Below are 14,869 nucleotides of genomic sequence, written 5' to 3'. Positions count from 1 at the left end.
TCCTTCTAGAGTATTTTTAACTTCAGTAACTGTGTTGGTCATCACTGTTTGTTTGCTCTTTAGTTCTTCTAGATCCTTGTTAAATGTTTGTTGTATTTTCTCCATTCTGTTTCTGAGATTTTGTATCATCCTTACTATCATTACTCTGAATTCTTTTTCAGGTAGGTTGCCTATTTTGTCTTCATTTATTTGGTCTTGTAGGTTTTTACCTTGCTCCTTCGTCTGTAACATTTTTTTTTGTCATTTTTTTTTTTTGGTGACTGGTGTTGCTGTATTCCTGTCTTACTGGTTGTTTGGCCTGAGACACCCAGCACTGGAGTTTGCAGGCAGTTGGATAGAGTCGGGTCTTGGTACTGAGATGAGAACCTCCGGGATGCCTCACTCTGATTAATATTCCCTGGGGTCTGAGTTTCTCTGTTAGTCCAGCACTTTGGACTCGGAGTTCCTACCACAGGAGCTCAGGCCCAACCTCCAGCCTGCGAACCAAGATCCTGCAAGCCAGTAACTGGTGGTTCCTCCTGTCCCCTTAGGTGTCCGTGGTCCCCCACTGGTGCCTGGCATGTGCCCTAGTTGTGTGGAGACGCGAATTCTGCATCCTCCTATTACGCTATCTTGACTCTGCAAGGATAAATTTTAGTATATCCATACAATGGAACACTATTGAAGAGTGAAAACAGCATGATGCATCTCAAAAAAACCATAATGTTGGGCAAAAGGGAAAACAAAAAATACATATAGCATGATTCTATATATATATAAAGATAAAAATCGGAGAAATAAAACAACATTTTTAGGGATCAATATATAGATGGAAAACTATAAAGAAAAACAAGGAAGTAACTATTACAAAGGTCAATACAGAGGTTACATTTTGGGAAAAGGGACAGCTTGTGATCAAGAAAAGACATTCTGGAGACTTGTGGAACTTAAAATAGCCTATCTCTTGACCTAGTTGGTTGGAATACAGGTGTTTGCTCTGTAATTATTTGTGAAACTGAATGTTTATATTTTATGCATTTTGCTGTATGTATGTTAGACTTCAGAATTTAAAAAAATAAAAAGAAAAAGAACTTAGTGAACATGTTAAAATACCTAAGTTACTTGTAGACAGATTGATGTTGGTTTCAGTTTCTCACTAAGAATTAATTAAAACAATATCGACAAATGCAGTGGATGTTTCTGTGTAGTTTGCTGCGTAGAATCATTTACTCATAACTTAAATTTAGTTTTAGTGATTACAGCTCTCCCTCATATTCAGTACTGTCACCATGACTCAAAACTGAGTGCTATTTCCTTCCTCGAAGTATGTAGCACTGTCATCTATATCAGTTACTCAGCATGTAGTACACAGCTGTCAGTTGGTTATAGATGGTGACTTGTTGCCTGCATAGACTTCTCAAGAATTCATGCCTTGTCTCCCCTACCAGATTGTAGTTGCCTTAAAGACAGGGCACTCTTCCTCATTTTTACTATAGATCAACTTCAGCGGGAGCGGATCCCACAGCTATTTACGTGATGGTGGAGTTTTATTACAATGACTGCGTATATAAAGCTCATGCCTCCATTTTACAGATGCTGGGGATGACTAAGCTGGCTTTCTTGTCCCTTTGGGAAGATTCTCAAAAAAAGACATTTTCAGGGGCAGGGTGATGCTTTAGAGATTAGGCAAAAAGTAAAGTTAATTAAAAGGATACTAAAACTAGGAAAAAGAAAGCCATCAGAACAAAAGCAGCCATTCTCTCAGGCTCTCTCTCTTTCTCTGAGCCACATGGCCATTCGCCTTTGATTACTAAACATAAATGATGTAGTCTCTCTCTCCGGAAACTGGCATTTCTTAGTTCCCTGCGTACATGACTAAAGGTGGTGTCCCAGAGCTCCCTATTTACGCACTCCTAAATTCCAAACACACATAATACTGACTCTTTCAAAAAAACAGTATGTATTCTTTTCTTGCTGATTCTTTGCTGATTACAAAAGTAGCAGATGCTCATAATTTAAAATATTTTTTAAATTATAGACTATTTTTTAGAACCGTTTTAAGTTCATGGGAAAAAAAGCAAAAATTACCAAGTTCTCATATACTTCCTCCTATTTCCTGCCACACACACACAGTTCCCCCTATTATTAACAACTTGCATTGCTCTAATACATTTTCTGTAATTGATGGACTGATATATTTTAAAATTTATTTTATTGGGGTAACATTGATTTATAACATTATATAAGTTTCATGTGTACAACATTATATTTCTAATTCTGTATACACTACAGCATGCATACTACCAAAAATTTAGTTTCCCTCCATCACCATTCAGTTAATCCCCTTTACCTATTTCACCCTCCCCAGCTTTTCTGATGGGGCTCCTCAAAGGACTGGCTTCTCTCTTGCTCATGTTGGAGCTCTGGCAGGTCCAACACTATCTAGCCACATGGAGGAGAGTCGAGATGGTGCCTTCGGCTGGTAATATGAAATTTGTTGTTTAAAGGTAAACATGTAGACAAATACTGAATACTGTAATATTTTAATCATGATGAGTAAGTCACTTTTAATTCCAGTATAAAAGTTAAAGGAAAAAAGTATTAAAAAAACTATAATTTTAAAATGTTAAAAGGTACAAATATGAACAGATGTAAAATGTGACAACAATAATATAAAGTGTGTGGGGGACTTAAAATGTAGAGGTTTTGTAGGTGACTGAACTTAAGTTATTATCAGTCTGAAAATAGACTGTTACAGCTCTAAGATATTGTATGTAAGCCTCAACGTAACCATGTAAAAAAATACCTACAGCCTTATACCCATTAGGATTGCTACTATCAAAAAACAGAAAACAAGTGTCAGTGAGGATGTGGAAAAATTGGAACCCTTATGCACTACCAATAAGAATGTAAATTGGCACAGTGGCTGTGGAAAATTGCATGGCAGTTCCTAAAAAAATTAAAAATAGAAATACCATATGCTCCAACAATTTCACTTCTGAGTATATACCCAAAAGAATGGAAAGTAGGGTCTCAAAGAGGTATCTGTACACCCATGTTCATAGCACCATTATTCACAATAGCTAAAATGTGAAAGCAACCCACGTGTCCATGGATAGATGAGTAAGCAAAATGTGGTATATACATACAATGGAACATTATTCGGTCTTGAAGGAAATTCTGCAATATACTGTAATATGGATGAACCTTGAGGACATTACGCTAAGTGAAATAAGCCAGTCACAAAAAGACAAATACTGTATGATTCCATTTATATGAGGTACTTAGAGCAGTCAATATTATACAGACAGAAAGTAGAAAGGTGGTTGCCAGGGGCTGAGGGGAGGGGAGAATGGGGAGTCATTGTTTAAAGGGTACAGAGGTTCAGTTTTACATGATGAAAAAGTTATGTGAATGTATTTAACACCACTGAACTGTACTAAAAAATGGTTAAGATGGTAAATATCACGTTATGTATATTTTACCACAATAAAAAAGAAAAACACAGACTTCCCTGGTGGCGGAGTGGTTAAGAATCTTCATGCCAATGCAGGGGACACGGGTTTGAGCCCTGGTCTGAGAAAATCTCACACGCCGCAGAGCAACTAAGCCCCTGCGCCTCAACTACTGAGCCTGTGCTCTAGAGCCTGCGAGCCACAACTACTGAAGCCCGCGCACCTAGACCCCATGTTCTGCAACAGGAGAAGCCACCTCAATGAGAAGCCCACGCACCACAACGAAGAGTAGCCACTGCTCACCACAACTAGAGGAAGCCCGCACGCAGCAAAGAAGACCCAATGAAAGAAGGAAGGAAGGAAGGAAGGACCTACAGAAACTACACAGAAGAAAGAGAGGAATCAAAGCACAGCTATACAAAAAAACAACAAAACACAAAGGAAGACATCAAGAGAGGAAAAGGAAGACAAACTAATTAAAAGACTAACAAAAAGGGGGGAGTGGGGGGTTTAAAAACTGTGCAACATTGACAAAAGGACCAAGATAGCCAAGGCCCAGGAAGGGATAGCCCCAAGGACCTGGGGTGTCTCCTCTCCCGAGGCCAGGAGCAGCAGCAGGGTGGAAACTGGGGGTCCCCCTAGCCCCTGCATGGCCCAGTGCATGGGCCTCTCCAGGTGGGGTGGTGACCCAAGGAAGAGGCCTCAGTAGTGTGTGCTCATCATGCAGCCTGGATGCCCCTACCACTCACTCTGCCGCAGAAGGAGATAGAGTGATAGCAACTCAGGAGCATCCTCCCCCATTGCTGAGGCTGCAACCCACTTGCTAAGAATGGCCAATTGCCACAGTGCCCTTGGTCTCACTCCAGCGTGCTCTGGATCTCCTTCAGGACCCTCTCGTCACTGAGCAGAGCATGCTCCATCTCGGGCCGACCTCCTCTCCTCTCCTCTCCATCACTTTGGCTTAGTTCCTGGCTCCGCCCAAGGCCTTCTCAGGGCCCGATCCATTGCGGGGGCGGCTGTAGTTCTTCGTTTCTGCTGAATCCACCAGACACTGGGGCTCAACCAGCCACTTGGTGGAGAGAGAGAAGTGCTCAAGTTCGGAGGGTGAGATCAGGTAGAAACCTTGGCCATATTTGGTGAAGATGCAGAAAGCAATGCTGCTGACATCCACCCAGCAGAAGTAGTTATAGTGAACCTGGGGCTTGATCAGGGGCAGTGAGACCACCTGGACATCACCCACGTTGGTGAGGACAGCCAGGTGATGTTCCCTATAGTCCTCAGCTCGACAGCTGCGGAAGCAGGTCGCAGTGACTCACTGCACCCGCAAGCCCTCTAGGGTGGTTAGCTTCAGCTTCAGCCTGGCACTGATCTTGGGCAGCGTGAAACACCTTGAACTGCTCTTCTGACACAGTGAGTAGCTGGTGGCTTCCCTGAATGTCCAGGCTCTTTGACAGGTCATGGGCCACTTCCAGGGACTTGAGAAGGGGCACACTGTGTCCGTCCAGCACCAGGATGCCCACCAGGCAACAGCTGGATCTCCCTGGCCTGCTCTGCTCGCACCGGCTCATCTATTCTCTGCTCCTCAGGTGTCATGCACAAGGCAAAGGCATAGACGGTACTACCATTGGTGCCAGCCCACAGCAAGGGGCAGAGGCGAGAGTTGTTCCTCAGGTAGATGTCAGTGAAGTAGAGGGTCCGGACTAAGCCCATGAAGGTGTCTGCTGCCAAATGGGCCTCCATCTTGCACTGCACGGGTGCCAGCTCCATGTTCTGCATGTGGGTCTGCTCTGCCCTGGTGCTCCCCTCCTGCACATCTTCTGGAGGGCCAGTGGGCCACTGCTACCTTTTGGACACCCGGCTGTGACGTGTCCAGCGGAAGGACTGGCACAGAGATGTCTTTAGGAACTTCACGTGGGACAGCGGGCCCTCCAAGGCGAGCTGATCATTGAGGCGTATGCACTTGACAAAGACCTGCTGCTACTGCTGGTGGTCAAAGAGGCTGAAGCCATGGCTGGTGCCGAAGGCCACGAGGTGCCACTGGGAGTGCAGGGCCAAGAAGGTGACCACAGCCAGGGGCTGGCACTGCACCAATAGGAAGGGCTGAAAGCCAGGCTCAAAGTGCACAGGCCCCGGGCAGGCACACAGGCATTCCTGCCCCTTCCAGAGGTAGCCTTCCTGGTCCTGCAGCAGGTCAGCCTCCACCTGCTCCACGGAGTGCTCCACCTCCTCGTCATTTAGCTCCAGCAACCTCACCTGCCCTGCCATGGTGGCCACAACCAGGTAGCCACTGTATTTGCAGAGGAAAATCTTTTGGATGCCCAGCTGAGGATCGTCACTGTGGGGGTCGAAGGAGCCCACCTTGCAGAGCAGGGACCACTCATCCTGGCCCTGGGCAGTGAGGCTCTCACTGGGGTCTGTGTTGGTGAGGAACACCTGTACAGTGCTGAGTTTGTACAGCAGCAGCAAGCACATGCCAGAGGCATCCCAGAACCTCACCATGCTGTCCTCATGCCCTATGAGTTATGGGCCACTCCACGGTGGAGAAGTGTGTGTTCTGCCAGCTGCCAGCAGCGATGATGTGCTCCCACAGCTTCAGGGGGATGTTGGAGACTTGGTGGGAGCAGGTGATGGCAGAGCAATTCAGGGAGGCCAGGTAGGGAGGCTAAATCTGCAGCCAACCGGCCGTCTGCAGGTCAATCACCACCAGCTCCTCCTCAGCCAGCACCACCTGAGCGTAGGGGTCATCAAAGGCAGCCGCACGGTCCATCTCAACGAGAAGAGTAAAGTCGATGACTCGGGAGGTGAAGTCAGAGGCTGTCTGCCGGCTGTTGTGGGCCACCGAGATGCAGTGGCAGTCCCCATAGCCGGCCCACAGCATGCCACCCTTAAAGATGGTGAAGGGCAACCCCTGCTTGGTGGTCAGCCAGAAGATGTTGGTAATAGCTTTGCAAGGAAAAGGACCATAAGGCACACAGCTGTGCAGTGGCTCTGGTTGCTGGGTATCACTGGACACGGGCCACTGGCAGTAGCTGCTGTCAGAATGGCAGCTATCAGATGACCATCCCGCTGCCAGCAGATATTCTCCAGTTGCTAGCTGCTGAGGAAATGACAGAGCACACGGCTGCCCTGCAGGTCCCAGAAGACGATGAGGCCCAAGCTGTAGCCAATGAGGATCTGGTCGGGGTCCCAAGGATGTTCCTGCAGAGCCTCCACCACCTCAAACACCCACCGGTGGAGGGCCTCCTCTGGAAACTATGTTCATAGCAGCACTATGTACAATAGCCAAGACATGGAAACAACCTAAATGTCCATCGACAGATGAATGGATAAAGAAGATGTGATATGTGTATATATATGTATATATACACACAATGGAATATTACTCAACCATTAAAAAAAATGAAATAATGCCATCTGCAGCAACATGGATGGACCTAGAGATTATCATACTAAGTGAAGTAAGTCAGAAAGAGAAAGACAAATACCGTATTATATCACTTATATGTGGAATCTAAAACAGGACACAAATGAACATATCTATGGAACAAAAAGAGACTCAGACATAGAGAACAGACTTGTGGTTGGCAAGAGGGAGTGGGGATGTGGGAGGGAAGTACTGGGAGTTTGGGATTAGCAGATGCAAACTATTATATACAGGATGGATAAACAACAAGGTCCTACTGTATAGCACAGGGAACTATATTCAATATCCTGTGATTAAACCATAATGGAAAAAAATATGAAAAATATTATATATATTTATAACTGAGTCACAATGCTGTATAGCAGAAATTAACACTGTAAATCAACTATACTTCAATAAAAAGTTTTTAAAAAGAAAAAAAATAGAACAGAAAATATCAAAGTATATCTCCCATAATCCCAATAAGTGTTATTTCATGAGACTTGTTTCAGTTATGAGTATAGGTGCACACAAATGACATGGTGGGTTACAACGTTAACCATATTGATACTTGTTACTGTGAGTCATGGTATAAAATGTTGTTTTTCATGGTATACAATGTTTGAAAGCTACTGCTCTCTGGTACCTAAACTAGAGGGATGCCTAATGCTCTATGAATGCTTACTGAATTGAACAAACTGAGTAGTATGATACAATCCATTTATTACAACTTCAAAGTTTCCACTTTAAAAGAATATAAAGTATAATGGTTATTGGAACAAAAGTAAATGGAGGGCTTCCCTGGTGGCGCAGTGGTTAAGAATCTGTCTGCCAATGCAGGGGACACGAGTTCGAGCCCTGGTCCGGGAAGATCCCACATGCCGCGGAGCAACTAAGCCTGTGCACAACTACTGAAGCCCGCGTCTAGAGCCCGTACTCTGAAACAAGAGAAGCCACCGCAATGAGAAGCCCGCGCACTGCAGTGAAGAGTAGCCCCCGCTCATCGCAACTAGAGAAAGCCCGTGCACAGCAACAAAGACCCAACGCAGCCAAAAATAAAATAAATAAATTTATTAAAAAAAAAAAAAAAGTAAATGGATTCTGGGCTATGTGAAGCTACAGGGGGCAGGGCGGAGGAGTAGTAGAGAGGGATCCGAATACTTCCTGTTATATTTCAACAGACTTTCTCCCCAATAACTAAAATGTGTCTATATTTAAGGAAGATTAAATACAATTTTGGCTAAGTTCACTTTGGAAAGCTTTTCTTGTTCACTGAAATCACCTCATGATTATAAAGTTCTGCATATTTAAAATATCTGGTACAGGTAATTCCACCATGATTCATAAAAGGATCTTTCAGAGAAAAAAGCAAACAAACAAAACAAACAAAAACAAAAAACAAAAAAACCTAACAGAAGACAGTGAACTCAATGGTAACAGTAAATCTTTTTCTGTCAGTAATTAACATTAAATGAAAAAATATTAAACTCTTTAGTTAAAAGACAAAGAGTGGCTGAACGAATTAAAAAAACAAGACTCAACTATATGCTGTCTAAAAAGGACACACAGGTTGAAAGTGAAGGGATGGAAAAAGACATTCCACAGAAATAGTAACCAAAATAGAGCAGGGTTGGCTATACTTGTATCACACAAAATAGATTATAAGTCAAAAATTGTCATAAGAGACAGAAGGACATTATACTGATAAAAGTGCCAATCTACCAACAAGATATAAGAATTATATATATTACACACATCAGAGCACCTAAATATATAGAGCAAACATTGACAGTTTGAAGGGAGAAATAAACAATATAAGACAAGACAATAATAGTAAGAGACTCCACTCTCAGTAATGGATAGAACATCCAGACAGAAGATCAAAAAGGAAACAGAGGACTTGAACAAAACTATAGACTAAATGGACCTAACAGACATACAGAGTAAGTCCCCTACATACGAACCTTCAAGTTGCAAACTTTCAAAGATAGGAACGTGTGTTCGCATGTCCAATCACGTAAGTTAGTTCACTTGTCTGGCGTATATTGTCACTTGCATGCATCCTCTACAAGTCGTTGTGCTTCTGTGTACTTTACTGTACAGTACTGTACAGAGTACAGTAGTATAGTATCTTTATTTCAGCTAGATCTGCAAGAGGACGACTTCATTGAACTCCTTGCTGTGCAACATGAGGAGATTATTAATGAAGACCTGATGGAATTGGAGGCCCAGAGCAAGGATGAAGAGAGACAAGAGAAAGAAGAAGTAACTGAAGAACCGAAGAGATTCACGATGCAGGAAATGGCAAGGGGATTTTCTTTATTTGAGGAGGCACTCTTAGTTTTTGAGGCATAGGACCAGAATGTAGAACAGTACACGAAGGTTGCAGCAGCCGTTCAGAATGCAATCCAGTGCTACCATGTCATCTATGATGAGAAAAAAAGAGCTACTACCCAGACATCACTGGTTCGTTTTTTCAAGAGGGTAGACAGAATTAAATCCAGCAAGGAACCAGAACCTGTGCCATCGTCAGGTGTGAGTGAAAATTGCAGCTTGCCCTCTGTCTCCTTTTGTTGTTGATCCTTCAGCTCTACCATCTCCCACCTCCTCTCCCTCCTCCAGTCAGTAACTCTTCTTGCCTGTTCACTCAACGCCAGCCCCTGTATGCCAGCTGTTGTACTGTACACTGTACTTTTCAAGGTACTGTACTGTAAGATTAAAAATGTTTTCTTTATTTTTTGTTTATGAATTATATGTGTGAAAAGTATTATAAACCTATTACAGTACAGTACTCTATAGCCGATTGTATTAGCTGGGTGCCTAGGCTAACTTTGTTGGACTTACGAACAAACTGGACTTATGAATGTGCTCTCAGAACGGAACTCGTTTGTATGTAGGAGACTTACTGTATAGAACATTCCACCCAACAGCAGCAGAACACATTCTTCTCAAGTGCACATGGAACATTCTCCAGGATAGCTCACATTTAGGTCACAAAACAAAGTCTTAACAAATTTAAGAAGATTGAAATTATACCAAATATCTTTTCTGACCACAATGGAATGAAACTAGCACTCAACAGTAGACAAAAAACTGGAAAAATTAACAAGTGTGGAAATTAAACAACAATAATCTTGAACAACAATTGGATTTAAAAGGAAATTTGAAAATACCTTGAGATAAATAAAAACACAACATATCAAAACATATGAGATCCAACAAAAGCAGTACTAAGAGGGAAATTTATTGTCATAAATGCTTAATTAAAAAAGAAAAAAAAATCTCAAACAACCTAACTTTACACCCCAAGAAGCGAGAAAAAGAATAAATTAAGCCTACAGTTATCAAAAAGATGGGAATAAGAAAGATTAGAACATAAGTAAGTGAAATCGAAAATAGAAAAACAAGTGAAAAAAACCAATGAAACTAAGAGCTGATATTTTGAAAAGGTAAATAAAATGGACAAACTCTTAGAAAGACTAAGAAAAAAAAAGAGATGACAAAATAAAATGAAAGAGAAGACATTTAAAAAGATGCCATAGGGGCTTCCCTAGTGGTGCAGTGGTTAAGAATCCGCCTGCCAATGCAGGGGACGTGGGTTCGAGCCCTGGTCTGGGAAGATCCCACATGCTGCAGAGCAACTAATCCCGTGTGCCACAACTACCGAGCCTGAGCTCTAGAGCCCATGAGCCACAACTACTGAGCCCACGTGCCACAACTACTGAAGCCTGTGTGCCTAGAGCCATGCTCCGCAACAAGAGAAGCCACCACAATGAGAAGCCCACGCACCGCAACTAGAGAAAGCCCGCGTGCAGCAACAAGACCCAACACAGCAAAAAATTAATTAATTAATTTTAAAAAGAATTAAAAAAAAAAGATGCCATAGAAATTAAAAAGATCATAAGTGACCAGTATGAACAATTATACACCAACGAACTGGATAACCTAGAAATAATGGATAAATTCCTAGAAACATACAACCTACCAAGACCCAATCATAAAGAAAAACAAAGTCTAGGGAGTTCCCTGGTGGCCTAGTGGTTAGGATTCCCGGCTTTCACTGCTGTGGCCTGGGATCAATCCCTGGTCAGGGAACGGAGATCCCACAAGCTGCATGGCACAGCCCTCTCCAAAAAAAAAAGTCTCAACTATAGTCTAACAAGACCTATAACTTGTATGAAGGTTGAATCAATAATCAAAAATCTCCCAAGGAAGAAAAGCCCAGGACCAGACGGCTTCACTAATGAATTCTACCAAACATTTTAAAAGAATTAATGCCAATCTGTCTCAAGCTCTTCCAAAAACTTGAAGAGAAGTATATACATTTCCAAACTCATTTATGAAGTCAGCATTATCCTGATACCAAAGCCAGAAAAAGACACTACAAGAAAAGAAAACTACAGGCCAATATCCCAGATGAATACAAATGCAAAATCCTAAACAAAATACTAGCAAACCAAATTCAAGAGCTTTTTAAAAGGACTGTAGATCATGACCAAGTGGGATTTATCCCTGGGATGCAAGGATGTTGGTTCAACATATACAAATCAATAAATGTGATACACCACAATACCAGAATATAGAATAAAAATTACACAATCATCTCAACAGATGAACAAAAAGCATTTGACAAAATTCAAATACCCTTTTATGATAAAAACTCTCAAAAAACAAGGAATATAAGGAAATTACCTCAACATAATAAAGGCCATATATGACAAGCCCACAGCTAACCTCACACTAAATGGTAAAAAATTGAAAGCTTTTTCTTTAATATTAGTAACAGACAAGGATAACTGCTCTTGCTACTTCTATTTAACATAGTACTAGAAATTATAGCTAGAACACTTAGGCAAGAAAAAGAAATAAAAGGCATCCAAATTGGAAAGAAAGAAGTAAAACTGTCCATGTTTGCAAATGACAATATCTTATATATAGAAAATCTTAAAGACTCCACCAAGAAACTGTTAGAACTAATAAATTCAGTAAATTTGCAGGATACAAAATCAACATACAAAAATCAGTTGTATTTCTCTATACTAACACTGAACTATCTGAAAATTAAAGAAATATCATTCATAACAGCATAAAAAACAATAGCATATTTAGGAATAAATATAAACAAGGATGTGAAAGACCCGTGCACTGAAAACTATAAGACGTTGATAAAGACGCAAACAAATGGAAAGATATCCCATATTCATGGATTGAAGAGTTAATATTGTTAAAATGTCCATACTACCCAAAGTGATCTACAGATTCTATGTAACCCCTATCCAAATTCCAACAGCATTTTTTCACAAAAGTAGAAAAAGCAATCCTAAAACTCATACGGAAACACCAAAAGAACCCGAATAGATAAAGCAATCTTGCAAAACTGGAGGTACTCCACTTCCTGATTTCAAAATATATTACAGAGCTACAATAGTCAAAACAGTACTGTACTGGCATAAAGACAGAGATTTGGACCAACGGAACAGACTAGAGAGCCCAGAAATAAACATATGCATACATGGTCAACTGATCTTTGACAAAAGTGCCAAGAATACACAATGGGGAAAGGATAATCTCTTCAACAACTGGTGTTGGGAAAACTGAATATCTATATGCTAAAGAATGAAATAGTACCCTTATCTTATACCATACACGGAAATCAACTCAAAATGGATTAACTTTTAAAGAAGAGATATGAAAGTGTAAAACTCCTAGAAGAAAATGTTGGGGAAAAGCTTCATTGGTCTTGAATATGATTTTTTTGTATATGACAACAGTAGCCCAGGCAACAAAAGCAAAACAGTCAATTGGGACTACATCAAACTAAAAAGCTCCTTTATAGCAACAGAAACAACAGAGTGAAAAGGCAATTTATGGACTCAGAGAAAATAGTTGCAAACTATATAACTTATAAGGGGTTAATATCCAAAATATGTAAGGAACTCCTACAACTCAACAGCCAAAAACCAAAACCTGATTTTAAAATGAGCTAAGGACTTGAATAGGCATCTCTCCAAAGCAGACATATAAATGGCTATCAGGTATATGAAAAAATGCTCCACAGTCTATAACCATCATGGAAATACAAATCAAATCAAAGCCACAATGAAATATCACCTCACTCCTGTAAGGATGGTTATTATTTAAAAAAAAAAAAAAAAAGACCACAAGTGTTGGTTAGGATGTGGAGAAACTGGAACCCTTGTCCACTGTTGGTGGGAAAGCAAAATAGTGTAGCCACTATGGTTAACAGTATAGAGGTTCCTCAAAAAATTAAAAACAGAACTACTGGGACTTCCCCGGTGGTCTGGTGGTTAAGAATCTGCGCTTCTAATGCAGGGGGCACGGGTTTGATCCCTGGTCGAGGAACTAAGATCCCGCATGCTGTGCAGTGTGGCCAAAAAATATAAATAAAAATAGAACTACCATATGACCAAGCAATCCCAGTTCTAGGTATTTATCCAAAAGAACTGAAACTAGGATCTCAAAGAAATCTCCCATGTTCATTACACTCCATTACAGCACCAGTCACGATAGCCAAGATGTGAAAAAACATGAATGTCTATCAACAGATGAATAGAGTCATAGTGGTATACACATACAATGGATTATTAGCCTTTAAAAAGAAGGAAACTCTGCAATATGCAACGTGGATGAACCTTGAAGATATTATGCTAAGTGAAATAAACCAGTCACAGAAAGACAAATATTGCACGATTTCAGTTATACCAGCTACCTAAAATAGTCCAATTCATAGAATCAAAATGTGTAATGGTGGTTGCCAGGAGCCAGAGAGAGGGCATGTGTGAATTATTAATCAATAGGCATAAAGTTTCAGTTAAGCAAGATGAATAAGTTCTAGAGATCTGCTCTACAACACTGTATCTACCCTATAGTCAACAATACTGTATTGTATACTTAAAAAACTACTAAGAGGATAAATCTCAAGTGTTCTTACTAAAATTAAACTCCGAAATGGGTCTCACTGAGTTAAAATCAATGTGTTAACAGGACTGTGTTCCTTTCTGAAGCTCTGTAGGATAATTTGTTTCTTGCCTTTTCCACTCTCTAGAGGCCTTCCACATTCCTTGGCTTACTGCCCTCTTTTTTCATCTTCAGAGCCATCACCATCGGACTAAGTCTTTCTCACACTGCCAGCTCTCTGGTTCTTTGTTATGCCTCTCTCTTCCATTTATATGAATTATAATTACATTGGGACCATCTGGATACTCTAGGATAATCTCTATACACATGGCAGAGTGAATAATGTCCTCCAAAGATATCCAAGCCTGAGTTCCTGGAACCTATGATTGCTACCATATATGGAAAAAGGGACTTTTGCATATGTAATTAAATTAAGGGTTTTGAAAAGGGGAGATTATCCTAGATTATGTGGGTGAACTCTAAATTAATTGCAAGTGTTCTTATAAGAGAGAGATTGAGGGAGATTTCATGAAAGAGAGGTGAAGGAGATATGACAGAAGCAGAGATTAGAGGGATGTGCTTCAAAGACAGAGGAAGGGGCCCCAAACCAAGGAATACAAGTGGCCACTAGAAGATGAAAAAAACAAGAAAAGGGACTTTCCATTCAGAGACTCCAGAAAAAAATCGGCCCTGAAAACATTTTGACTTTAGCCCAGTGAAAACTGATGTTGGCTTTCTGACATCCAGAACTGTAAGAGAATAAATGTGTGTTGTTTTAAGCCACAGAACTTGTAGCAACAATAGGAAACTAATATACCATCATCTCAAGGTCTGCTGATTACCAACCTTAATTCCATCTGAAACCTTCATTCCATTTTTCCATTCCATTTTGAATTTAATATAGTCACAGTTTCCAGGAATTAGGACATGGACATCTTGGGGATAAGGGCATTATACTGCCTACCACAACTTCACACACAGTGAAAGTCCAGGTGAACAAAATATGTCAATGTCAAACATTAACAGAAAATGTAGGAGAATGTGTTCATAATCTTGGGTGTGTAAAAGGCCTTAAGACAACAAAGTTGTTAAGACATCTTTTTAAAAAACTGAT

General features: G+C 41.0%; 1 pseudogene; it reads right to left on the bottom strand.

Moving 5' to 3' along the window:
* Window positions 1-4,215: 4,215 nt before the first annotated feature.
* On the bottom strand, window positions 4,216-14,643 carry LOC132368058 (LLGL scribble cell polarity complex component 2-like; annotated as a pseudogene).
* Between the last annotated feature and the right edge of the window lie 226 nt (window positions 14,644-14,869).

The sequence above is a fragment of the Balaenoptera ricei genome, chromosome 6, assembly GCF_028023285.1.
Source record: "Balaenoptera ricei isolate mBalRic1 chromosome 6, mBalRic1.hap2, whole genome shotgun sequence".
NCBI lineage: Eukaryota > Metazoa > Chordata > Mammalia > Artiodactyla > Balaenopteridae > Balaenoptera > Balaenoptera ricei.
The sequence above is the reverse complement of the archived record's forward strand: the minus strand, read 5'-3'. Positions and strand labels throughout refer to the sequence as shown.